The sequence below is a fragment of the Hipposideros armiger genome, unplaced genomic scaffold (genome assembly GCF_001890085.2).
Source record: "Hipposideros armiger isolate ML-2016 unplaced genomic scaffold, ASM189008v1 scaffold_58, whole genome shotgun sequence".
NCBI lineage: Eukaryota > Metazoa > Chordata > Mammalia > Chiroptera > Hipposideridae > Hipposideros > Hipposideros armiger.
The window spans coordinates 3720273-3744520 of NW_017731408.1; the positions used below are offsets into that span (position 1 = coordinate 3720273).

Below are 24248 nucleotides of genomic sequence, written 5' to 3' on the forward strand. Positions count from 1 at the left end.
GTAAGTAAGCCACAGGTTTGGGCACGTTCAGCTGTCCGAAAGTGTAGAGGGGACATTATCCATAAACTTAGAAACGCCTGGCTGGTTTTCTTCAGATAAGAGAGTTTGAATAACTCTTGAACTCATTTCAGAGAAATAAAGCTTTCTACTCTACATATACAATTTTATATAGACTTGACAGCTCCTTTGGAGAGAGAAGGGTTTTCTTTAATCAGGTCGATATCTAAAAATTATTAGTAACTACCACATTCATTGTTTGTGTTCAAAACCTGCTGCTGAAAACGTGACCTGACTGATAGTTGGGGTGTTCCTTATCTTACTTTTCAGGTGTGGCTTTGAGCTCGCTGTTTTAGTGGCAGCTCACTGACAAAGCCAGGCAAGCAGAAATCCTGCCTTTTTTCCCCAGTGGCCTGAGAGGTAAAAAGGGTAGTGGATTCCTGGTTACAGTTAAACTGTTGGTTCAAAGACAGAAAGGTGTGGGGAGGATTAGTGGGCATAGTCCAAATGTCTTGGCCAGAAACATGAAGGCAAAATTTCCCTGCTATTAGAAGAAATTCCTATAGGAAGAGCAAAGGGGAAGTTGGGGGCCCTAAGAGTGAGGGGGTCTGTACACTGCTTCTTAGCTATACTGTTAAGAAGGCAAGACCCAGAGGGAAATGGCTATGAAGTGTGTCAATGGGCAAGGATTCACATGTCCCAAACGTGGCACTGGGGCAACCAAGAGCTGCCGAACCTCAGTAGACGTCTAGGCAGCACGTAACTTGTTTGAACAGAGGACCAGATGTACACATCCTTGATACTACCCCAGAGCTGTGGCACAATCTTGGGAAACAGGAAGGGAAGAGCCTCCAAAAGGTCTGAGGTTAAATCTTCCATCCTACAGGATGGAGGCTTGAAATGGAAAATAAGTTGATATAGGAAGTAAAATTCTATTTCTTGCAAAAATGAGTTTGTGGGCTGAAATTTATAACTGCTACAAAGAGCAAACTCTTCTTTTGTATCAAGTGCAGAAATACACTTCAGTTTAGCATATCCAGGTAATCGTACACATTCGGGAACATAGCGTATGAGTGAATGAGGGTTAACCTTGCCAGCACTCTACAATGAAAAGACACGGATGGGGTTCTCAGTGCCAACTTAGAGTCATTTAAACAGTCAATGGAGATGACATTCAGAAGCTTGCATAGGATTGGGATTTTTGACAGGTAGCAAAGGGCCTGATGAGATTTTAGGCTGTAGAGGGAGCTTACCCAGTAAAACTTTTTTTTCTTTTGTTTTTGTTTTTTTAAACTTATGTTTATTTCTTGAATTTTCCATTTAATATTTTTGGACCATGGGTAACTGAAACTACAAATGCAAATCATGGATAATGGGTGAGTATTGCATTCCTTCTAAATGTTTTGGGATTTTTTTCTATTTTCACAAAATACACCATTGAGGTGAGATGGGGACCTGTAGTTCCAAGAAACAGTGGGAGGTCAAGTGTTCCCTATGAAATCCCCCTTTGACTAGCCAGAGAGTACCAGAGAAGTCCGTCTGCACAGAAGAGGCCACCTCCTTTTCCGCGCCTACGTCTTATGGTAAGGACCAAATGAGAGCAGCCCGAAGGCAGACCTGACTCCCTTACCCAATGTCTGCCGTGTGAAAACTCACTGGGAATAGCCAAACGGGATTGCACATATGAAGGTGACTCCTGAAAGTAGAGAGTTGTGTTTGTAGAAACAGCCTGCCAACACCTTGGGGAAAATGGAACTCAAGATGTGAAGACTGAGAAAGTAGCGGTAGCAGGGAGATGGGGACAAGCTCCATCTTAAGGTCAGAGGTGTCAGGGGGAAATGAAAGGGAAATGACAGGGAAGGGAGAGGAGAAAGCATTGCCACCACATGGGGATTTCTGATGGGAGGGGAAGTGAAACATACAGAAATAGAAAGAGGAACTTGGGGACCAGAAGGCTTTATTTCCTAGGTGCTCTGCCACATTCCTCCCCCAAGAAGCAACCATATTAGGAGGAAGAGATGCCGGAAATGCCCCTTTGCACCTTAGCCCCTGACTGTGACTGCAGAAGATGCCAGGTCTTCAATAGTCTGTTGCCTACCTGGGTTGGAATGGAATGAGGGAAGTTCCCAGAGTGGAATGTGGCCTGTTTGCATTCGGTAGAGGAATAAAGCTCCCATCCAACTTTGATGCTAATACCTATAAAAGAAGAAAAGAAATGACAAACTGTCACTTTTTATGTGGGGCTCATGCGGGAGGGCAAAGGGGGGGAATCAGGAGGAAAGCAGTGTCTTCCAAGTGTTTAATCAACTGTTACTCAAAGCTGATTGTAAAAATACTTGGTGCACTTCCACCTGCAGCAGGCAGCCTGCAAACTGCAGGTGCGATTGAGAAAGTCACTCTCAAGTGCCCAGGTGAGAGCGCAACTAAATTTATGATTCTCACACTATGTTTTGGGAACCAGACATCGATTACACTACATTAAAACATCTAGAAAAGATGTTTGTCAGCTTGGAAAACTGTCACCACATGAGGACCTACACGTATTTTAAAATGTTTTAAATTTTGGAAAAATACACATAATCAATATACCATTTTAACCATTTTTTAAGTGTACAGTTCTGTAGCATGCAGTATACTCATATTGGTGTTCAACCATCACTGCCATCCATTTCCAGAACTTTCTTCATCTTTCCCAGCTGAGCCTGTGTACCTCTTTAAACTGGGACTCCGTCTTCCCTTCCCCCACCTTCTGGCAACCACGCTCTGTGACTATGAATTGACTGTTCTAGGTACCTCATGCAAGTGGGGTCATACAGTGCCCTTTTGTGACTGGCTTATTTAATTTAGTATAATGTTCATCCATGTTGTAGCATGTGTCAAAATTTTCTTACTTTTTAAAGGTGAATGGATCTATATTTTTTAAGTGGTAGGCGTGATACAAAGAATCTTCTTTTTCTAAAAAAAGAAAAAGTGCATATATTCATATCACTTTTTGAAAACTGCCACAGCAGTGAATAAGCTTTTTAGCATTTCTTATGGGGCAAAAGGAGGCTGGAGCTGGGCTTCAGGTAGCACTGTTCAAAGTCCTCTCAATTTCTGGGATGGGTTCTTTTTAATCTCAGAGATAAGAGACCAAATACAGGCCGCCCTCTCCATTTAGCTAATCTCCAGACCCTTTGATTTCTGCTTCCCCTCTCCTTCTCCTTGTCCCTCTGCTTCCCATAATGGTTTTCTGTGTGGAATATATGAGAGCAAAAGCTAGGAGGAGCCATGCTTCTGCTCTTGCAGGTCAAATTCCTTATGTAGGAATACCTTTTTTGGACCCAGATTTTGGGCATTTTTGTTCTGAGTGTTGAGCTGGGGTCTGGTCTTTAGATAAAGCGAATTAAAGAAATTAATAACTTTTCTCCTCTCAGCTCTAACCTTAATCTCAAAAGTCTATGCCTTTTACCGAAATAATATTCTCTTATCAGCTCCAAAATTGCCATAAAGGTGGCTTTTGACCTTATTCCCCCAAAAGCAAAAAATCGCCCCCCTCTTTTTTTTTTTAAATTCACTGTAGGGTGTCTGTAATGGGAAGGCCTGATCAGTTTCACTTTGCATTTTGAAATGACCAGCTGGTCCTAAAAATAATCTTTCAAACTCCTTAGACTCAGAAATTTTTGTTGTTCAACACAGTACCTAGGCAGCACCAGGAATTATCAATAATCCACTGGCCCATCTTGTCCTGCCCAGAGCAGAAGCCTAAGAAAATATGAGTGTGTTTGGGCTGGCTGAGTGGCTCAGTTGGTTAAGAGCTCGCTCAAGAGTTTGAGCTCTGAGCAACAGCGGTTTGATGCCCAGCCCGAGCTGAGCTGCCGCTAAGCTGCCAATAGGTAACAGGATGGCTCAGCTAAAAAAAAAGGAAAATATGAGTGTTTACATACAGTCAGTACATACACGTGGTTCCTATGGTTATAACGCAAAGGAACTACAAAAAGGACATGGGAGACACTACAGTTTTTAGTCCTTTTTAATTTCATAAAGATTTTTTGATAGATTTTCTTTTGAGGGAGTGCTTTCATGTTCCTCACAAGTCATCATGAATTGTTTTAATCTAAAATTATTTTCCAGATGATTGAAACAAGTCAAGACCTCTGTTTTCAAGCAGGGCAAGAAAGTGTTTTTGCTTCCTCTTCAATATGGTTGAAGGAAATTGTATACAGCCCCCTGCAGCTTCAGTGTACAAGTGAATTGACCACTGATTGGTCTATGAGTGAAAATGGAAGGGAGATCTAACTTTGGGAGTGGAGGAAGGAAGATCTAGAAGGGGAAAATTAGAGAATGAAGAAGGAATTCCTATTTCTAGACTCAGTTCTTAGGGACATTTTTGCCTGATGTAAAAAACCATTGTCCCACCCAACCAACTTCACTGGCACACTGCCCCCTAGCCCTGACTGAAATTCTACACAGAGGCCAATCAAGGAGGCAGAGATCATCCATTAGGTCTTATCACTCTGCAGCTGGATTCAAGTCAAAAGTCTGTCTTCTAACACTTTCCATTTCTCCTTTTAAAGAGCCCTTTGCATTTGCAGGAAAACTAAGGATATTACCAAAGTCTTAGAAAAACAGGCGAGTTAGTATATTTTGAGTGCTGTGAAATATGAACTTTCTTAAAAGTGACATTATTTAGCAATTGGAAACATGTTAGCTCTAGCTTTCTTTCATGGATTTGTGTGTGTGTGTGTTTAAAATATAAATAACAAAGCTTACCATTTGGACCATTTTTAGGTGTATAGTTAAGTAGATTTTATGGGTAGTTTTAAAAACCTTTACCACTCTGAATACAGAGGCTCCTTCTTACTTTTTATTAAGTCACTGTGGATGTATTTAGAAACTTTTCATTTGTTTTCACTTTAAATTTTTAAAATTTTGAGTAATTCTATCACCCCTTTTAAAAAAATAGAGATTCTGAAATGGAGCAGCTTGAAGACCATGGCCTTTTCCGACTGTTCCATTGCTCTCCTGTGGCCCTGTATCCAGTGAAGATGGCTACTACGTTGATCCTAAACTTTCTCTCTGTCAAGCTAAGTGATTTTACTTTTTAAAAATCTATTAATAGATACCTTTGCCCACACTTAACTCATGGTGGTTCTCACAGTGGCTCTTCTCTGAACCCTGTCCAAAGTTATTTATATTACTTTAGTTTTGAAACCTAGTCATAGCGTCTGTAAACTCAACTTAGAATAAAAACAGAAGTCACCAAGTTTACCAGAAGCCATTTCTGGGTTAGAATCACTAGTGTGAGAAGGAGTTACTGCTCCTGTAGAGCTGTTGAGTTTTGTTTTTTTCCGTCACTTGACTTTCACTCTCAGCCCCACTGTCCGTCTACCACCTCAGGTCTTATCTTAAAACTTCAGTTCAGACTAAGAAAAACATTTCTTTCCTTAGTTCCTTACCCTTGAAACAATATGGCAGTATTGTACAGAAGTGGGGATGCTAATCAGCATTCTCAGAGCAGACTGGACTTGCAGTATCCTGGCCATTGTCATAGCTCATGTCAGCTGGTTGATTTGCTTTGTTGTTCAGAAAGTGGTGGGGAAGCTATTAATGAAGGGTTAATGTAGGAAAGGGGACCTGGACAAGAACAAAGTTGGCGTCAAGACTGTTTTGCTGCTCACAGGTGCTCGTGGCCCGTCCCAGCATCGTCCCGTAAATGTCTTTGGTGAATAATTGTTGACTGGATAAATGCATGAGGAATGGGTCGGTGTTAGAGAAGTGACACTAGCTCCTAATAAGCAGAATAATCCAAAAGTGGAAGCAGGGGCCCATATGGTAAGTGACAGCCAGGGTAACTTCTGACCTTAGGTGAGGATGTGGACCAAGTAGGGAAGATGAAAGCCTGTTTGGGTTTCAATTTGACCAAATTATCTGGGCTGTGACAACCCCAAATGATTTACGAATGGCTTGTAAAGAAGGCATATCATCAGAATACTAAACAAAAATTAAGTGAAAAGAAAGGAAAGGAAAGCAAAAGAAGGAAAGAAGGAAGGAATTCTCTTTTGTCTGCTCCTCCCTGCATTTCTGCAAGCTTGTCACCCCATATGGGCATGAGCCTAACTGTCCAGTGTCCTCTTAATGCCCCCAGTACTGTACACCGATACAGCCAGACCCAGAACAAGCCTGTCTTCCTTCAAACTACACTTTGTCCTAAAAGTACCCCTTTTAGCAATGTGCTTTAAGTAAAGTTTCCAATTGTCAGAATTGGAAAACCCTCAGATCACCCTGCCATATACATACATATTTAAGCCAGAGTCACCAAGTACTTAATAGTCATTAAATGTTGCAAATTACTTGGTTAAAATACTGTATTCTAAATAGATGACTGATAGGCGTCATTGCCCCAGGGCACATTTGTGTCAGAAGACAGTCTCATTAATCTAAGTGAATCGAATTAAGGGAATGAGTTGGGACCCTTCTTTGCCAATTCAGGGCAACATTCGTCTCTCTCCACCATCAGGCTGGAAATAGAGGAATCAGCACCTTGGTATCCCAGTTATATTCCGTATGTCATTACAGGAAGCCATTGTAGATTCTCTAGGGGGAAAAGGTGTGATAAAACATGGTCTAGAAAGTTTCCGAGAGAAGTGATGTTTATTCTCGAGCCTCATGAGGACTCCAGGATGTGGTTTCCACGGTTGCTGTTCCTGGTGCTCACTGCCATTTAGGTGTGTCCTGGGGAGGAACACAGGCTCTGAGCTCAGTATTCCTGGGAAGTGCCACCTGGTCCTGCAACATGTGCCAAGTACCTACGATTTACCTAGATGTGCTAGGGATACAAAGACCAGTAAGATCAAAAAAGGGGTGATGAAGTCTACTTGAAGGAGACACAGGTCGAGAGGGTGACACTCTCTGCATGGGGGAACATAGACAAGGTCACCAACTCTACCTGAGAGCACCGCAGAAGGCAGCACTGAGTAAGGACTGGGCCCCATGGCACTTGTCACCTGGTGTAATTATAAAAGCCACTGCTCCTCCGTCTGTCTGGTTTTACCGCTCTGATGTGCCTCGAGGGCAGGGACTGCCTGTTACATGAATTAGGGTAGCTTCACGTACTACTTGGCAGAGAGATCACTGCTGTAATTACTTTTGAAAGAATAAATTGACATCTTTTTATCTTGAAGCATGAGTAGAAATGCCAAGGAAAGGAAAGGTAAGGTACTACATGTGAAGAGAGAACAACAGAGCAAAAACACGGAATTGGGGACTTCAGTGGGATTTTTAGGGAATGCAGCTAGTTCATTCCTGGAGTTTGGCATGACTTGGGGCGAGGGGTGGTAATAAAGGAATACTGGAAGCGTGGCCAAGAACCAAAGTGTGGAGGGCCTTGTAGGCTCTGCAAGGAATGTGGACTTCATTCTGTAGGCAGTAGAAGCCCATTCAAAGTTTTAAAGCAGGGAAATAATTCGTTTTAGAGAGATCATTGGCAGCAACGTAGCGATGAACGGGGGTAACGAGGGGTTAGAGGTAACAACTACTGGTCCTTTTGTGAGTGGGGAGTAGAGGGCCAGACATTTAAGAGAAAATGCAGAGTAGCACTCATAGTATTTAGAGAACAGAAAGAGTTCTGGTTTGGTTTGAACATTGTACAAGAAACCAAGATAGGAAATTCAAGAAGAGAAACACGAGGAGAGATGATTAATTCAGTTTTGAATATTTGGAGTTTGAGGAGCCTACACATTGCCAGGGAGAGTACTGGTCTGTACTACGAAGCCGAGAAGAGAAGTTGGGGCCAGAAGTATAGTTTGGGGTGTGGGAGTTGGAGTCACTTGATTGGGTGAGAGACCCAGTTCACATGGAGAGAGAAGAGAAACAACGAGGCCCTGGGGAAATTGAGATCCCCTTTCCCCTTTCGTAAGTTTAATGACTTTTTTCCTGTTACAGAAATATCGAAAAACCAACATAGGCCCAAGTAAGTGGAAATGACACTAAATTAGCTTTTCAGAAATTCTTTAACTTCTAGCACTGCGAGCGGTGAGCTGGTTCTTCCAGGCTCAGCAGTGCGTCTCTGGGAGTTGACTGCATGCAGTTTTAGGTCATGCAGGCACTTCTGTGGAGTCAGCTCATCCAGGAGTTTACCAGCAGCCCTTGAAGTGTCTGCACACGAAACCCCAGGTGCGGGAGCCAGCCCGATACAGAGGGAAAAGCCTGAGTCAGAGCAGCAGAACAATGAAGCTTTCAGAATCCCTCTCCTTTGTTAACTGTCTTGAAATGTCTGAAGGTTTTGTGATGATGAGCAGTCTAAGCAGTTTCTGGTGGTGACCCAAGGAGAGGAACCACAGGCAGAGTGAATGAGGCAGGGCTTACAGGCACAAGAGAACCCTGGAACACGGCAGTAGTAAGTCATGTCAGGGTGTCATTTTTGAGTGAACTCTTGGTGAAAAAGATGAGTAAATGAATTAAAAGTTGAAGAATGTACAGAGAACAACAGATTGGTGGTTGCCAGAGGTGAGGGCTGGGTGGTGGGGGAAGTGGGTGATGGTGGTCAGAGGTACAAACTTGAATGTGTCCTGGGGATGTGATGCACAGCATGACATACAGTGAGCAATACTGTATTGTATGTTTGAAAATTGCTAAGAAAGTAGATCTTAAAAGTTCTCATCATAAGAAAAGAATTTGTAACTATGTGCGATGATGGATGTTAACTAGACTTATTGTGGTGGTCATTTCATATTATATACAAATATTGAATCATTATGTTATACATCTGAAATTAATATAATGTTATATATCCAATTATATCTCAATAAAACTGGAGAAAGAAGGTGAAGAATGTAAGAACTTAAGGTAAAATAGTCATTCATGGAACAGAGTTAACAGTGGTTCCATGAATAATAGCATGTAATTAAAATAGATCATTACAGAAGCACATGAAAGACAATAGCAGAGGTATTTTGCTGGGGATATGGTCAGGGCAGGCTTCTTGAACTAACCTTGAACTAACCCGTTAGTGTTGGGCAGAGAGAGGAAGGAAGAGGTGGATTGTTACAGGCAGGGAGAATGATGTGAGCACAAAAGAACAAGCTTGTGTATAAATTGGAACGATAATTGGAATGACACAGTGGCTATTTTAGCAAATTGATCATTTTTTGAAACAAGAGAAAAACACAGATTTGTGGGTGACTCAGTCGGCAGTTTCATTTTTTTACCATCTCAGTTGGTGGCACCTCCACTCTTCTGGTTGCTTCAGGCCCAAAACCCAGGAGTCATGCTTGGTTCTTTTTTTCCCCCTCCCACACCTAACCTACCGTATTTCCCCATGTATAAGATGCACGCTTTTTCGAAAAATTTGGGGTCTAAAACCTGGGTTCATCTTATGCAGTGGTTGTAGATCGTTGTCAAGTCTTTTAAGAAGTGTGGCATTTCAAATGCCATAGATGGAACTGAGGACGAGGCAATATATGAAGACAGTGATTCGTCATCAGACACAGATGAGGACAAGCTAATGGTTGGGAGTTTTGACAGTGATGAGGAGTTGTATGAATTTTATGATGACTAAAACTTGAGTTCATAACTTTATGTAATACATTTTTTTTCAAATTTTGGGCCCCAAAATTAAGGTGCGTCTTATACATGGGAACGTCTTATACCTCGGGAAATACGGTAAGCCAGGAAATCTTTTGACTCTACTTTTAAAACATACCTGGAATCTGACTACTTCTTAGTCCCTACACTGCTACCGCCTGGTCTAAGCTGCTTTACCATCTAGACTAGATAACCGCATTATCCTGCAGAGTGGTTGGTTTCATCCTTGCATCATGCAGTCTACTCTCAGCAACTGCAGCTGGAAAGAGGGTTCCCCCTGAAATGCGCCTCAGATCAGGCCACTCTGCTTAAAACTCCACACGACTCCCCATCATTTTGCGAAGTAAAACTGTATTTCAGAGCACCGACATGGCCCGTGGAGGCACTGGACAATCTGCCTAACACCCACTCTGCTCCTTGCTCTCCGATCTTACCTTCCACACCCTCCCTGTCACACTACCCCAGCCACGCTGGCCTTTTGTGGGCACCCTCTTGCCACAGGGGTTTGGCTGGACTCTGCCGGGAATGCTCTTCTCTGCGCTGCTGCAAGGTTGACTCCTGCTCAAATATCACCTTTTCAATGAGGTGCCTTCATTTCTTCCTTCACTCTTTCCTGCCTTCACTTCCCTATTTAAAATCACTCTTGTTCGTCTGCTGCTTACACTACCACCACCAAACCCCTTCTTGAGGTTGGGCAGGAGAAACATCACCAGCCCCTCCACACATGGTTCTTGAATACTCTCATCTCACAGCCAACCAGAGCAGACCTCCTTCCTTCCTGAGAGTGCCAGCTTTCTGGCCTGGGACTCAAGTCAACAAATGCAGGTGCTTATATTATAGTTAGTGGCTTTTGCAGGAAAATGCTGCCCATGATATCTGTTATAATAGAACAAGTAGAAATAAACAAGGACATCACTCAAGAGGGATTTTTAATATACAGACATATGTCTTTTAATAGATAGACCCCTATTTAAGAAGAATCCACCTTTATTGTTATAGAATTTCAATCTGGTTTTAAAGCCATTGTTCATAATTTGGCTTTCAGGAAATGAAAACACCTATTAAACTCAGACTTAAATTCTTTCCTATTATAATAGTACATATCGCTTCTCCCAAATAGACATAATTACTTCTTTTTAAAATTATATAAAGGTTAGAGTTCCTTTATTTTGATAATATACACTCTTCCACTGAACTTGATTGTTTTTATTCCTTAAAGGTTTTAAATTAACAAGATCAAGCAAAACCACCTAGTAATGCACAGCACAATCTTTCACCTCAGAGAAGAAAGGGCCAACAAGGAAAAGAATCACAGGATTTGAGACCTAGGAGAGATCTCCAGGAGGCAACACCAACCCAGCGTCCCCATCTCGCTGTTAAAGATCTGGAGACCTAGAGAGTAAGTCATTTAGCTGATTGACCACAAGCTGGTCCTGGAAGCCAGGCCTCCCCCCAAAGGCTAGTGGAATAATGCCTTCATTATCCCAGGCCAACTTGAAAATAATTTGGGGTGATTATGCCGCTGGCCAGATTGTATTTATTGGTTAGCACTAGCTAATACATTGGGGAGAACCAGGCCACTACCACCATTATACTAGCATTCTCCCATATATAATGAGATTTAATTTGAAAATATGCAGAGCCCTCTTCTATAAAATTTGAGTACTTGCTCTGGCAATTCACCTTCTGGCATTTGCCCATTTGTCACAAAGTATTAACTCCCTGTTCCTATGTGTGCACATGTGCCTGTTTCTTAGAGTCTAATGAGGAAGAGTTGGATCAAAGAATTGTGGGATGGGCTAACGTTCAAGAGTGCAGAAACAATAGAGACCTTGTCAGGTGAAATTATTGGTATGAAATGGTATCACCATGGTAACCAAATTGGTGCTTTTAAGACATTTTGGGGCTGGGGACTTCTGAGGAGATTCAACCAACACCCTGCTTATCCCCACAACTTTCCCAGTGCCAGGTTGCTAGTGACACTCTCTTCTCCCCACTCTCACGCTGCAGACCTTAACAGTCACAAAAAGAAACAGAAGTTCGCTAATCTACACACTTATTTCGAATACAGAATGAGTAGATAGTAACTCAGGTTGTCTACATGGGATAGCATGGAACTTAAAATGTATGTTTATTCCTTACATTGCCATCTGTGCTAGGAGTTCATTTCTAGAGTAATTGCAGAGATTTTGCAACTGTTTATATAGCATTTGAAATCCTAGACTTCTACTCCCATGAGACCATCATAGTCAGACTGTTTATGTCTCCCATCCGTTGAATGAGAGTCACTTTATTATCTTAAATGTGAGTTTCCCTCCGTCTTACCCTATTTCCTTGTAACCAGCCTTCACCAAGAGATTGGATGTGACATTAACAATGGAGGGGACTGGGGCTCTTCAAGGTAAGTCTGTTGTTGCTCAGTTATAGAGATTTTTTAGGCTGTTCTATGTTTTCAGAACAAAACACATTCTAAGCATCAAAAATGTTTAGCAACTGTACCCATGCTTACACCAAATTAAAGGGGGAACCATGGCATATTTCTGTTTTACAACCACAGTCCCAGTCCTGAGATATTTGGAATGCAGCCTGTGCCCTGTTGGCAGGGCGTTGGAGTCAATTTACAGCGTGTGATATGATAACACATGTTCTGGATCAGTGGCAGGGGAATGTTTGGAGCTGTAATTCTGTCTGTCTCCCCATTAGCAGGAAGCCTTGCTAACTCACAGCTGGAGAAGTGCCTAAAAAGAACCAGGCTGTGTGTATTTGTGTATGTGTGTATGTGTGTGTGTGTTTGTGTGTGTGTGTGTGTGTGTGTGTGTGTGTGTTTATAAAGGCAACACAAAACCCAGCCCCAGGGATAAATGCTAAATGAAGGCCATCAAAAATGAAACGGGACTACATCACATGGACAAACTGGTATGTAGTCTCAGAAGCGCTGCTATCTACCTTCATCCAGCGGGGCTTGATGATATAGGTAATGTTTAACACCAGCAGAGAAAGAGAACACCCCAAGACCCAGTGGTTGGGAGAAGAAAATCAAATGGAAAGTATTCATTTTAATAAGGCACGAGGGGAGGTAGACAAGCTTCACACACTGGGAGTTGAAACTTGATATCCCTGAGGCCCGAGGTAGAAGCTGACTCTTGGCCCCAGTGAGCCAAGCATTAAGGAGACATGTAAGTGCGTGTAAGTGCAGGCATGTAGCTAGCACAGTTCAGCAGGCTCCGCGGAGCCAAGTGCTAAGCTTAGGCAAGCAAGATCAAATGTTCTTTGCAAAGATGTAAATTATTTGCTCACTGAGCTCAGCAGAAAGGTTTATAATTCTTTCATATTTCTCTTTTCTAAGTCTATAGTGTTCAAGACCTGTCTTTGGCTTATACTTTTATCCGACTTACGTAGATGCAACGCTTCTCTTGTGATGATCATGAATGAATGAATGGTCGTGTGAATTAAAATATTAAGAGTAAAAAAAAATCATTGGGCCAATCACAGTTGATTTGGTGTTTTTGAACTATTTTACTAATTCACCACATGATCTATTATCGCTGGCTTATAGCTCACTAAAAAGCTACTGAAAAGAACCAACATGATTAAATGGTTAAGACAAAATTATAGCTTCAAACAGAAGAAAGATGATTTTACTATCACTTGTTCAGAATTAGAACTATAAGAACTTATAAAACCATCCACGATTGAGGATTACAGTTAAGAAACACACTGGCTGTCTGTGCAGTGTTTTTTAGAATGAAGCCCTCGTCTCCAGGGCAAGTATTTATGAGGCATTTCTCAGCTGGCAAAGTGCTTCTACACACATTACTTCATCTAATGTGCTTGACCTCTTACCTTTTGGTTCTAAGATACCATCTGGGTTTCTTCAGAGGTGAGCTGAAGTATTTGGTCTTAATAATTGAGCAACGTTTTCCCAAGGTCCTGTCTTCATCACATCAACTTCCTCTGACAACTAGCAAGTCTGTCTTAGCCGTTTCCTGCCCAGAGCCCCGCTCCTTCTGAGCCACTGGCCTGTGTACCAGCTTCCTGCCTCAGAGATATCTTTAGATATCTGCTCACAAAGAGCAGAGAAAAGTGCAATCAGTGATGCCTTTTCCCATTTAGGTCACCAGCTCTGCCCCTCACCCACCTGCTCTTTGAGGGACCCACGCTACAGTCGTCTACTTAGTGTCCTGTTAAACCGTGTACAGATGTTCCCTTTGCAATTGAAAAATTTAAATCATTTGATAGAAAAAGTGTGTAAACTAATTGTTTATGACTGTATGGCTTCTCAAGTGTTTCAGGTCTGGGTTCAAGACACCTCATCCATGTTGATCCTGGCACTCACACACCTTTCAGGAGGCGCTGTATCTACCTTCCGCCTTCATGAACTCCATGTTCTGACCAAAGAAAATGCTCTCCTCCACCCTCTCCCAATTTTATTGCCTAGAAATCCCTTCTGCTCTCACTTCATGTATGAGTACTGTTTTCTTTTTACATATTTTAAAAACCCTTTATATATACATCATAGTACTGTATGGTTTTTCACTGCATCTGTCATAGTTATCTTTGCCATTTCCATGTAGTGGATTTATTTGGGGGTGTTTCCCGTTTGGAGCTATTACAAATAACATTGCTGTAAATACCTTGTGAAATAACTTTAATGAAAATTATTTTCTCAAAATAAATTAATGTATCAAAGGTTTTGGCCAGTTTTATGGCTCTTATTTTGTATTTAGGCTGCCTTTGAGAAAAAGGACTGACTCGTCCTGTCCTTGGCACTGTGAAAGTGGGCTTCTTATGATAAAACCAATGCTGGGTTTTATCATAATTGCTTTTTTGGGTGGTTTTTAATGTAGTCACTATAAAACAATACTGCAGTTATCTTGATTTGCACTTCTAATGAGGCTGATCTATCAATATAAAATTTCAGGACTGAGATAATCTTTAACAAACAGCAAGAATAATTTCCCCGGGGACTGGGATGGGTAATTTCTTCCTCTCTGCTGGGCTGACTCAGCATGTGCCTACCCATTGGTGGTGGTGGTGGTGGGGGGGGGACTCTTGGTTGCTGTTCAGCAAACTGGCCACCACTGCTCCCGTCTAGATACTTCTTTCCTCACACAGATGATTGCCAAAGTCTCTAATGAATTTACAGCCTTCACCTCTCCAAGTCATTTACCCACACCTTCTAGTTCAGTGTGTGTGCTCTCAGAGGAAACAGGGCCGTGGAGAGGCAGACAAGGACAGCCAGCCAGCTGGGACTGGCACCTCCCGAGTGGGAGACAGTGCTCTTTCTCCTGTATCTTGCACCTCTCCCTGCTGTCTGGGGACCCAGATGCTCAGGGAGGTGGAGGCTTCCTTTCCAGCGCCCTGGCTGCATGCAGTAGCAGCATGGCCTCTGTGGAGGGTCGCACACCCGCTGTCTGTGATTCTGCTCCTTTGCCTCCTGCCGGCCTGAGGCCTAGGCTCACAGCTGTGCTCCAGTTTGGGTTGCTCCTGCTGTTACCTCCGTGCTGTTGTTGGCAGCTGCCTCGCCTCAGGTTGTGTTCCATGCCTCCTGTGTGCCTGGTTTCTCTTCCGGAGTAATAGGACCTGCTGCCCTGCGCGGTTGCCATGGCCTGAGTACCAGGACGATTGTGAGTTGCATGGAACTAATTTACTGCGCTGGCCGAGGCCCTCCTTGATCTCTAGCCTGCGCTTTCTTCCTGAGGGAGGTGTATAGAAGGCCTAAGTTAGCACAAGACAGAGTCAGATCACACACACACACACACACACACACACACACACACACACGCTGAATGCAGTCTGTGCTGCAGCAGAATGTCGTGGTCCCCAGCCCCCAGGCGCACACTGGAGCCAGGCTGCCTGGGCTTGAATTCCGGCCCCACCACTTAGCGCTGTGACCTGGGGAAGTGCCTTAGCCTCCCTGTGTAAGTGTCTGCCCCTGTGATTGTTCTTCCTTGAAGTGGGAGGGGGAGTATAAGGGGAGAAACAGATCAGATCTCACCTGAGATGTTCCTTTTTCAGTAGGTGGTCCGCTTTATTTGGCAGTTGGAGGGAAAGGCAGGAAGCCCTAACTTGGCTCGGGAGCCTGAAATTCAAGCATATGTCTAAAGGGAAGAACTGAAATGGGGGCATCTTCACAAGACAAGAGCATTTGTTTCACACTGGCCCCGCGTAAACTTGACTCGGTAGCATTTTATGGGTCTTCCTGCGCTCTTCTCCCACAGTGCCCATATAGGCTCAGGTTTCCCTTCTTCAGGCTCTCCTTTTTTCTTAACGTAGGGAACAACAATAACAACAAGACAACATTATGTAGCATTTACTATGGGTCAGGCACTCCTCTAGGCTTATAGACACTTATTTTTCTGCCACAACTTCTCAGGTAGACTATTCTATCCATTTTACAGGTAAGAAACTAAGGCACAGAACAGTTAAGTAACTTGCCCAAGGCCCCACAAATTGGACATTAGATCCAACCAACTGTATACTTTGCCGAGTGGCCCTCGGCTGGCAGTCCAGGTCTGCACCTAAGGAAAGAACACGTCCCCCTTTATCACTTCTTCTCCTTAACATCTGGCTCCCTGCTGCTGACCTGGCAATTTTTTATTTGAACTTTAAGTGCCAAAGTTAACATGACTGTAATCTGAAAGCGTGCCGATTCAGGAAGCTGTGAAGTTACTTTACTCAGTGGATTTTGAAGTAGTAAGCAATGATGAATAAAAAAGTTCAAGCTTCTTGCTTTCACGTGCTGAGGTCTGAGCAGAAAGTCATTCAGTGTTACACATGGAAAGGACCTGGGAGGTCATATCATTTTATGGCTTCATTTTATAGGCAAGAAAAAAAGGCCCAGGGCGGGGAAATGCCTTGTTCAAGGTCGTGAAACATATTTTCCAACATTGCATTTAGACCGTTTAGATGGGTAAGTCACATAAGTGTTGTTGAAATACTATTATTAGGATCCTATCTGGTTATGGAACTTGATATATGGCATTAGTTTGGGGAGCTCCTCTAACAATGTGGGGCTCATATGACTTAACTCATATGTCAAGGTTAACTTACCTCGACAGACCCATTTCCACTACTGGGCATGCCATTGTTTCTGGAACCATGACACAGTCAATGACTAGAAGTTGGTTATGCACTACTGACATCCTCTGAAAAATAATTTGTTAGTTTTCTTGGTGCCATGATGGTCTTTATTCAGTGTTCCCAATGTCAGTATGCTTTGCATCCATTTCTAATGATCACTGTTAAACAGTGGTCAGCATTACCCTTCCACTCACTTGAAGGTCAGAAGGCAGCATTGCTCTGGTGGTCAAGAGCCGGGATTCCAGAGACAGACTGGCCTGGGTTTGAATTCCAGCTCTGCGCCTTACTGGTTTATAACCTTATCTATCTGTTCCTTAATTTCTCCAAATGTAAAAGAGGGATAAGAATCGTACCTACACCCCATAGAGTTGCTGAAAGGATTAAATGACTTAACATATGCAAAGCACGTAAGCTAGGGCTTGGCACGTCATAGAACTAGATGTGGTTATCTGTCATTTCTAGAAGAGGAAGCTGAGTTACAATGGAATCACTTCAGACTGTTGTATGGAACTGAAAAAGTACTTACTATTTCTGCTTCCCAGACGACGAAGGCTAGGCCTTGTTTTATAACTTAAGTGGGACCTTAAAAAAACATTTTTTCCAAGATCATCTACCAAGAAATTGACTCAATTTACAGAATTGCAATTCTTGCCAACTTTCTGAAGTCTACTTCTGTATCTTTTCCAACAGCAAGGAAGAAAGAAAGCCAGCGAGGAAGAGAAAAACGAATTCTGCTCCTGAGTCTGCATTTTGAATTCCCAAATAGAAAATTTTAATAAAAATACAAACAAACAAATGAGGTAATGCAGTCACTATCTTAGAGGTGTACACAAATAACTTGCCCAAATAGACTATAAGCCAGTACGTACAGAAATCAGTAGAGGGACAAGGCCTGTATGTCCAAAAGTGTGGAGACGTAAAAATAAAAATGACAGACTTTACTGGGTTTCATATTGATCTTAATTTATCACCTGGGGTCGGGTGTATAGGTGAGGTATGTTTTATAGCTCTATGTAGCAATAGCAACTTATTCTTAATGACTATAGCTTGGGCTTTTATAGATTTTTTTTGTAACTTTCCTATGAGCATCCTAAAATATTAATAAGAAGTAGAATTAAAACATGAAAAAATGGAAGTTTCCAAGTGAGTTCTTGCTTCTTTAGAGACAGTTTGGTGAATGGAATTTACAGTCCAGTTTTAACTCTGGATTAACAATTTATCTGTCCAATCTGTTTCTTTTCCTTTTTTAAAGATTTTATTGGGGAATTGGGGGAGGGCAACAGCGTTGGGGAATCAGGGAAGGGGAACAGACAAGTTGCTGTCCATTTGTTCTTCAGTCCAGCTGTGGAGAATGTCGCTTCACTGGCCCATGTTGGTATTATCATTGTGCTCTTCCCAGGAGAGGCAGTTGCTCCCCGGCCATTGGTTGGCCACTCACGGCAGCTCACAAAAGCTCACGCCCGCTGTGGGCCAGCCCCACTGCAGCCTACACCATTGTCTGGGACTCAGGGCAGCCCAGCACCAGGTTGAGCTGTTGTTTACCATATTAGCTGTAGAGGGCGCAGCGTCACTGGCCCTCATGTGGGATCCGAACCGGGGCCCTGCTGCTCAGAGCTGGTGTCTTAAGCCAACTCCTAACCAACGCGACACTCGGCGGGCTCCAATCTCATTTTCTAAAGTGAAATAAGGACGATATGACTAATCCTGTTGTGCGTTTACATAAGACATGTAAAGTGAGTGTCCAGTGACTGTCAGTTCTCCTTTCTCCTCAGACATAAGAAATAATATTGATTAGAAATAGCTGCCCCCTCTGGGAGGATGCAGCGTCACAGGCATGTGGTTGGCCATTGTCCGTGGAATCAGTAAGAAGGCTCTTCTTGCTCCAGGCATCCTCGGGCCAAGGCCTTCCTTGGTGAATCAGCCCCTACTCTTGGGAGCTCCGTGCATGTAATCATACATGGCAGCCCTATGTGAATGAGGAGAAGGAGCGAGATGTGTGACCATCGGGTAGAGAAAACAGCAAGTACAAAGACCCCGAGATGGGATTGAAGCTTGGCGGGCTTGGGAATGTGAAGGCCCTTGGGTTGAAGAACAGTTATCAAGGGGAAGACTGGTAGAAGGTGAGGTCAGAAAGGTGAGCAGGGGCCAGATCTCACAGCTCCGTGCAGGACAAGACACGGAACTGGATTTTATTCTAATTGTATAGGAAACCACTGGAGGGTTTTATACATAATCTGAATTCTGTTTTTAAAAGATCATTTTGGCCATGATACAACCAACGCGTAAGGGGTGAGAGCGGAAGCGCAGAGACCAGGCGAAGGCGATTGTAGGAGGCTGTGTGAGGGATGAGGCACTCCCATCAGGGCTGTGATGGAGAAAGGAGCGGTGGGTGCAGAAATCTTCTGGAGGTGAGCACCCCAGAACTTCTTGATTTAAATGGTGTAAGAGAAGAGGAATTAAAGATGACTCCTTGGCTTTTGGCTTGAACACCTGGGTAGGTGGTACTGCCATGGACTGGAAGTTAGGGAGACTGGGGATTTGCAGGCATGGCTAGGTGGGATCAAGAGGTTTGGGGCACGTCAGATTTGAGATTCTTACTAGACATTCAAGTGGAGATGGCAGGTAGGCCGTTGGATATATGAGTGTGGAACTTCAGGTCAAGGCTAAAATTATAACTTGGGACTCATCAGCTAATAGATAGTATGTAAAACCATGGGGCTGGATAAGTTCATCCAGAGAAAGTATAGAGTAGCCAGAACCAAGCCCTGGGGTACTAGAGGTTGGGCATAGGAGGAAGGGGCTGCAAAGCAGATTGAGAAGGTAGGGGGAGAATCTCATAGGTGGTACCCAGAGCTGTATGTCACCCGTGACAGGAGTGCCCATAGACTTAAGGTGATAGACTTGGTGATAGTGCTCTCTTTTGGAGAATAAACTAATTTGCTAAGTGATAAACACTGTTTTTCTACAGCTGTCTAATCAATATTTTGTTGCTTCTATTTGGCTAACTTGATATAAAATGGTAATTGTTTTAATTTGCACTTGTAAAATAAACCAAATACGAGTTTGCTATTTTTCCTTTGTTATATGAGCATTCTGTTAATATCTTTGAGGTTGGTTATTGTTAATGATGATTGTTTAGTTTCATGTTTATTTTGTTTATTTAAAAAAAGACTTTTTTTTTTTTCACTTGGGATTTTGGACTATAAGTAACAGAAAACTTGACTTGTAGTAAGAAGGGGTTACGTTTGCTTACAAAATAAGATATCTAAAGGCAGACAATCTAGCAATTCCACAATTCCATCAAGAATCCAGACTCATTCTGTCTTCCTAATCTACCGTCCTCAACTGATAGCTTTTCCCCTCTGGCTTGCCTGATGGTTGCAAACCTCTGGGCATCACATCTATGTTCCAGTGGGAAGAAGGACACCCAGCAAAAGACCTGTCCTAGCTGACTCTGTTCCTTTTCAACAGGAAAACAATAGCTTCCTTTGAAGCCATGACAGTAGAAGTCTGCTTATATCTCACTGACAGAAACGAGGTTAAATAACCATGCCAAGTTGCAAGGGAAACTAGGAAGGTGACTATTTTTTTTTCATTTGTGTATCATTCGTTTAATCATATTTAAATATTTAGCAGGACTCGAGGCATCCTGTATAAATCACATTCTAGCCTCCCTTTAAAAAATTTGTCTTAATTTTTAAAAACGTTCTTTCTTTAATTAAAAATTTTAAACAGCTTAATTTTAATTTATGTACAGCAAAATTTATCCTTTTCACTGTATAGTTTCATGAGTTCTGAAATATAGAGAAAGATGACTGTTTTTAACTGTGAATACTGATGCTCCCCCAAATTGCTTCATATTCCCATAAGGGAAAAGGACCATTGTTGAACACAATAGAGTAGTTTGAGAAAGGCGAGAACTCTTGCCCAATGCACTGGGGCTTTCTGTGGAGATGACATGGAAGAAAGTCAGATAAGAAGGGTCCCCTCCCCTGTGTCAAGGGGACAGTTTGCATCTCAAAGGTACCTGACCTGAACCCTGAGGCTTCTACACTCCTCAAGAACCATCACCTCTGGGCATTTCCCCTCAGCCAGGATGGTGGTGGTGGTTTGATGCAACACTTGGTTTTGTTGTCACGATTGGGGTGAGGCCCAAAACAGATAGATAGATAAGCCAGCAAACAGATGTTACATGTACATTTTCATTAATCATTCCCATTTCCAAGCATGTCTGAGTGATAAATGATATGATAATGAATGCTAATAGATAATTCAAATAATTAAATATCAGTATCAAATTTACCATGTTAATGAAAGGTCTGGCATGGCCCTACAATGTGAATACATGAGAATACTATTATGGGCGTTTATTGAGCATCTATACCAGATGCTTCCCATACATGATCTCATTTAATCTTCACAACCACCTTGTGACCTGGTACGGTGACTCTTCTCTGGAGTAGATATAGGTGATTTGGGCTTGTCACTTCACTGTCAATTTTACGCAGGATGTGTTGAGATGTAACTCACATTTATAGACTTGCTTGGTGTTCATCCGTACTCATTAAGGAAAAAAGAGACAGCGTTTGTGATCTTGTTTCCTGGCAATTGTCGCCACTTTGGCTCAAATAAAATCTTATAGAAGTTCTTGACAGGTCTGGACGTTACTTACGTCATCAACATATTTCTATGCGATGGCATGAGGACATGTAGAAAGTATCCTTTGTCTTTCCTTCTCCCTGCCCTTGAACCTGGCTTAAAGATCTCCCCCTTTCCGGCTGGCGGAGCTGAGGTGAGGCCCTTCTCTCCAAAGCAGTTTCGGTCTTTTGTGATGGAGAATTGGGAGAAAGCTGGGAGTCAAGGAAGAAAGGCTAATATAGGAGGGTGGAGGCCGGGGCTGGAGTTTTTAAGGGCTGCAGTGTGTGAGAATAACTGAGGGGTGGATGGGAAAGAAAACAAAGGGACTTTAAGGAGGCTGGTGATTGGCATTCCCTTCTGGGTGTAAAGAATTGCAAGTAAAGATCTTGAATAGTTTAAAAAATTACACTTGGTTTCACAGGAGGCATCCCTTGACCTATACGGCTAAAGCATGGTCAGCGTCTTGTATATTTAAAATAAGTAGATTTAGTCAATTTTAGGTGCTTTTTAAAACCATTTTAACTTACAAGGATCTAATTTAAAATTTATATTCTCTGGTGAGGTATCTCCTTAGTGCCTCTTCCACGCTTTACTCATGTGTATATAATTTGCATGTAAAGTTCATTAATGTTTACACTGAATTTTATTCAGTTGACATTATTTCATATATACTTTCCCATAACTCTAACACTATAACTTGGATATTTCTCATCTTTTCTGGGCTTCAATTTCAATTGAATGAAGCAATTGAGCTATTATTTAATAGCTAAGTTGTTTCCAGCTCTAATATTCAGTGACAACACACTATCTACTATATACAGGGAAATAATGAAAATAAATATAGCACAAATGACACAGGAGTCTTCTTTGGATAACAAGTTTACTTCAAAACATGGATGCTACTTAATGGGCCATAACTTTCCTGTTGTTCATGAGTCAGCATGAAAAATACCTCCAGAGAAGGCTAACTAGGTCAGATTTATCTAAGAACACAGCTGTGTAATCCTGCATCCTTCTCCAACCCCTTGGCACTGCAGATACATGTTTCTGGCTTTTGAACAACAGTCAAATAGCATTACCCACTTTGTAAAATCCACAAGAGTACAACTTGAAAAATCAAACTGGCCTTTAAAAGACTTCAGTATGAGAACAAAATGGAGCCTTATTTATGGCTATTTTCCTCTTTTATGTCATTTCCATTGATTCTATGATACTGGTTAGTGTGGGAAAGACTTTTAGTAAAAAGGTAAAATTGTTTAAAAATTAGTAACAAAGTTTTGTACCATGACTTTTTATTAAACCTGTTTAATAAAACCTGTTAGGCTATCAATTTTTGCTTGCTTTTCTTTCTAAGTAGTATAGTCATTAGAGGACTTAAAAATAATACATATTGTAGATAACTAGGCTAATGAGAGAACTTTCATTTAAAAGCAAACTTCGAAGGTGCAGTTACTGCCTAAGTGGGCTATGCAAGTATTCTTATCATAAGAGTTCCCCTTAACCAAGTGGGAAAACCTTCAGAGCCCAAGGATCACATAGAAACCTAGAGAAATGACACAAAGACAAAAAAGGGGACACACTGGGATGGAACTGGAGCTTCTTGCAAAGGAAATAAACAGGCTGGCAGGGAACATAGATAAAAGGTAAGGAACAGAGAGCATACTGGAGGTGTGCAAGTTGGATAATGTAAAGTGAGGTGTTTTTTTTTTAATTACATAGAAGACTTGTATTTCTGCTCATCTTCTTAAATGTTAAGTTCTGGCCAAACAATTAGGCAATTTAACCTTATTTAAAGTTCTCTCCAGACGCAGTGTGGAGACTGGGCTCACAGTACTGTATTATGTCCTTAACAGAGAGAGAGAGAGAGGATTCCTAATTGATTTAGTCCTTCTCTGGCATCTGTCCTGCTATTCGACCACCACTTTTCCATTGTCTAGACTGGAAGGCACCAGAAGCAATTAAGTGAAGGATCAATGTAAGCAGACAGGTGTGCCCGGGTCACTTCCCCTCTTTATTCTACACTGCTCATATTCTCTGAATTTCATACAAGCTTCTCTGGAGGCAGCAAATTAACGAGGGAAAAAAAAAATCTGCAGATTGCCAGTACTTGCAGGTGATGCAAATTGATTGGCAAAGGCATGATATTAAAAGAGATCTCGATCTTGGACGTTCGTTTTGGTTCTAGGCATCAAAAATGGGGCTAGAAAATATATTTCCTGATATTGCTTGTATTATCCCGTTAATGTTAGAACTAGGCAACTTACCCTCGTCCCCGACCCCCACCATGTTTCAGAAGAGGCTGGCTAAATTTTGCAACGTGAATCCGTAGGGGGTTATTCTTTGACTCTGTAAGTCCCCTAGGATGAGGCTTCCCCACCTGTCACAACCTGGACCGTATCCACGGAGGGCGCCGGGCGCACCACCGCCACGCGGCGCTGAGGTCAGCCTCTCCAGTCTTGGGAGAGCTCTTTTTATTCTAAATTACAGACTTTGCAGCCACCGGATATCCTCGCTGCAGAACTGGCAGTAGCCATGTGGCTGCACTCGCGTTTCCTGACAACCACTGCATTATTTCCACTAATACCCTGTCTCGGGCCTCTCGCGGGGCGGCTCTTCACGCCTATCACCCACCGCCGACCTCCCTGCCGGTGGGTAATAACCCGACTGCGGCCCATGTACACAAACAAAGCGGAAACTCTCCGAAAGTTGTTGAAATCGCACTTGGCGACAGTGGCCTGATAGTCTCTCCCGACCGCTCTAAGTCACGGCCGCAAAAAAGTGCCCGGGCTCGGCAGATTTGGGAAAGAAGCCGAAAGCGCTGCGGGGCGGGACCGCAGCCATGTGCTCCGCGCCGGGGTGGGGCACCGCGTTCGCATTGTCCACGTTCCCCGCACCCCGCAGCGTTCCGTCCCCCCCTATCTGTGGCGCACACGCGCGCAGGGCGAGCGGCGCGCCCCGAGCTGAAG

The 24248-nt window shown here is 42.7% G+C and overlaps 1 protein-coding gene across 2 annotated transcripts in view; it reads left to right on the forward strand.

The window, feature by feature from the left end:
- The window catches only part of MND1 (meiotic nuclear divisions 1), an 81621-nt gene extending 67441 nt beyond the window's left edge, over positions 1–14180 (forward strand). Inside the window, exons 9-11 of one of the 2 annotated variants that reach the window (XR_002123859.1) lie at positions 10781–10960; positions 11906–11962; positions 13846–14180. The gene's annotated coding sequence lies outside the window, so the exon portion shown is untranslated. Of the gene's footprint in view, positions 1–4942; positions 5053–10780; positions 10961–11905; positions 11963–13845 lie in introns of those variants that run through there. The other variant, XR_002123860.1, reaches the window with a different exon arrangement.
- Positions 14181–24248: the final 10068 nt, after the last annotated feature.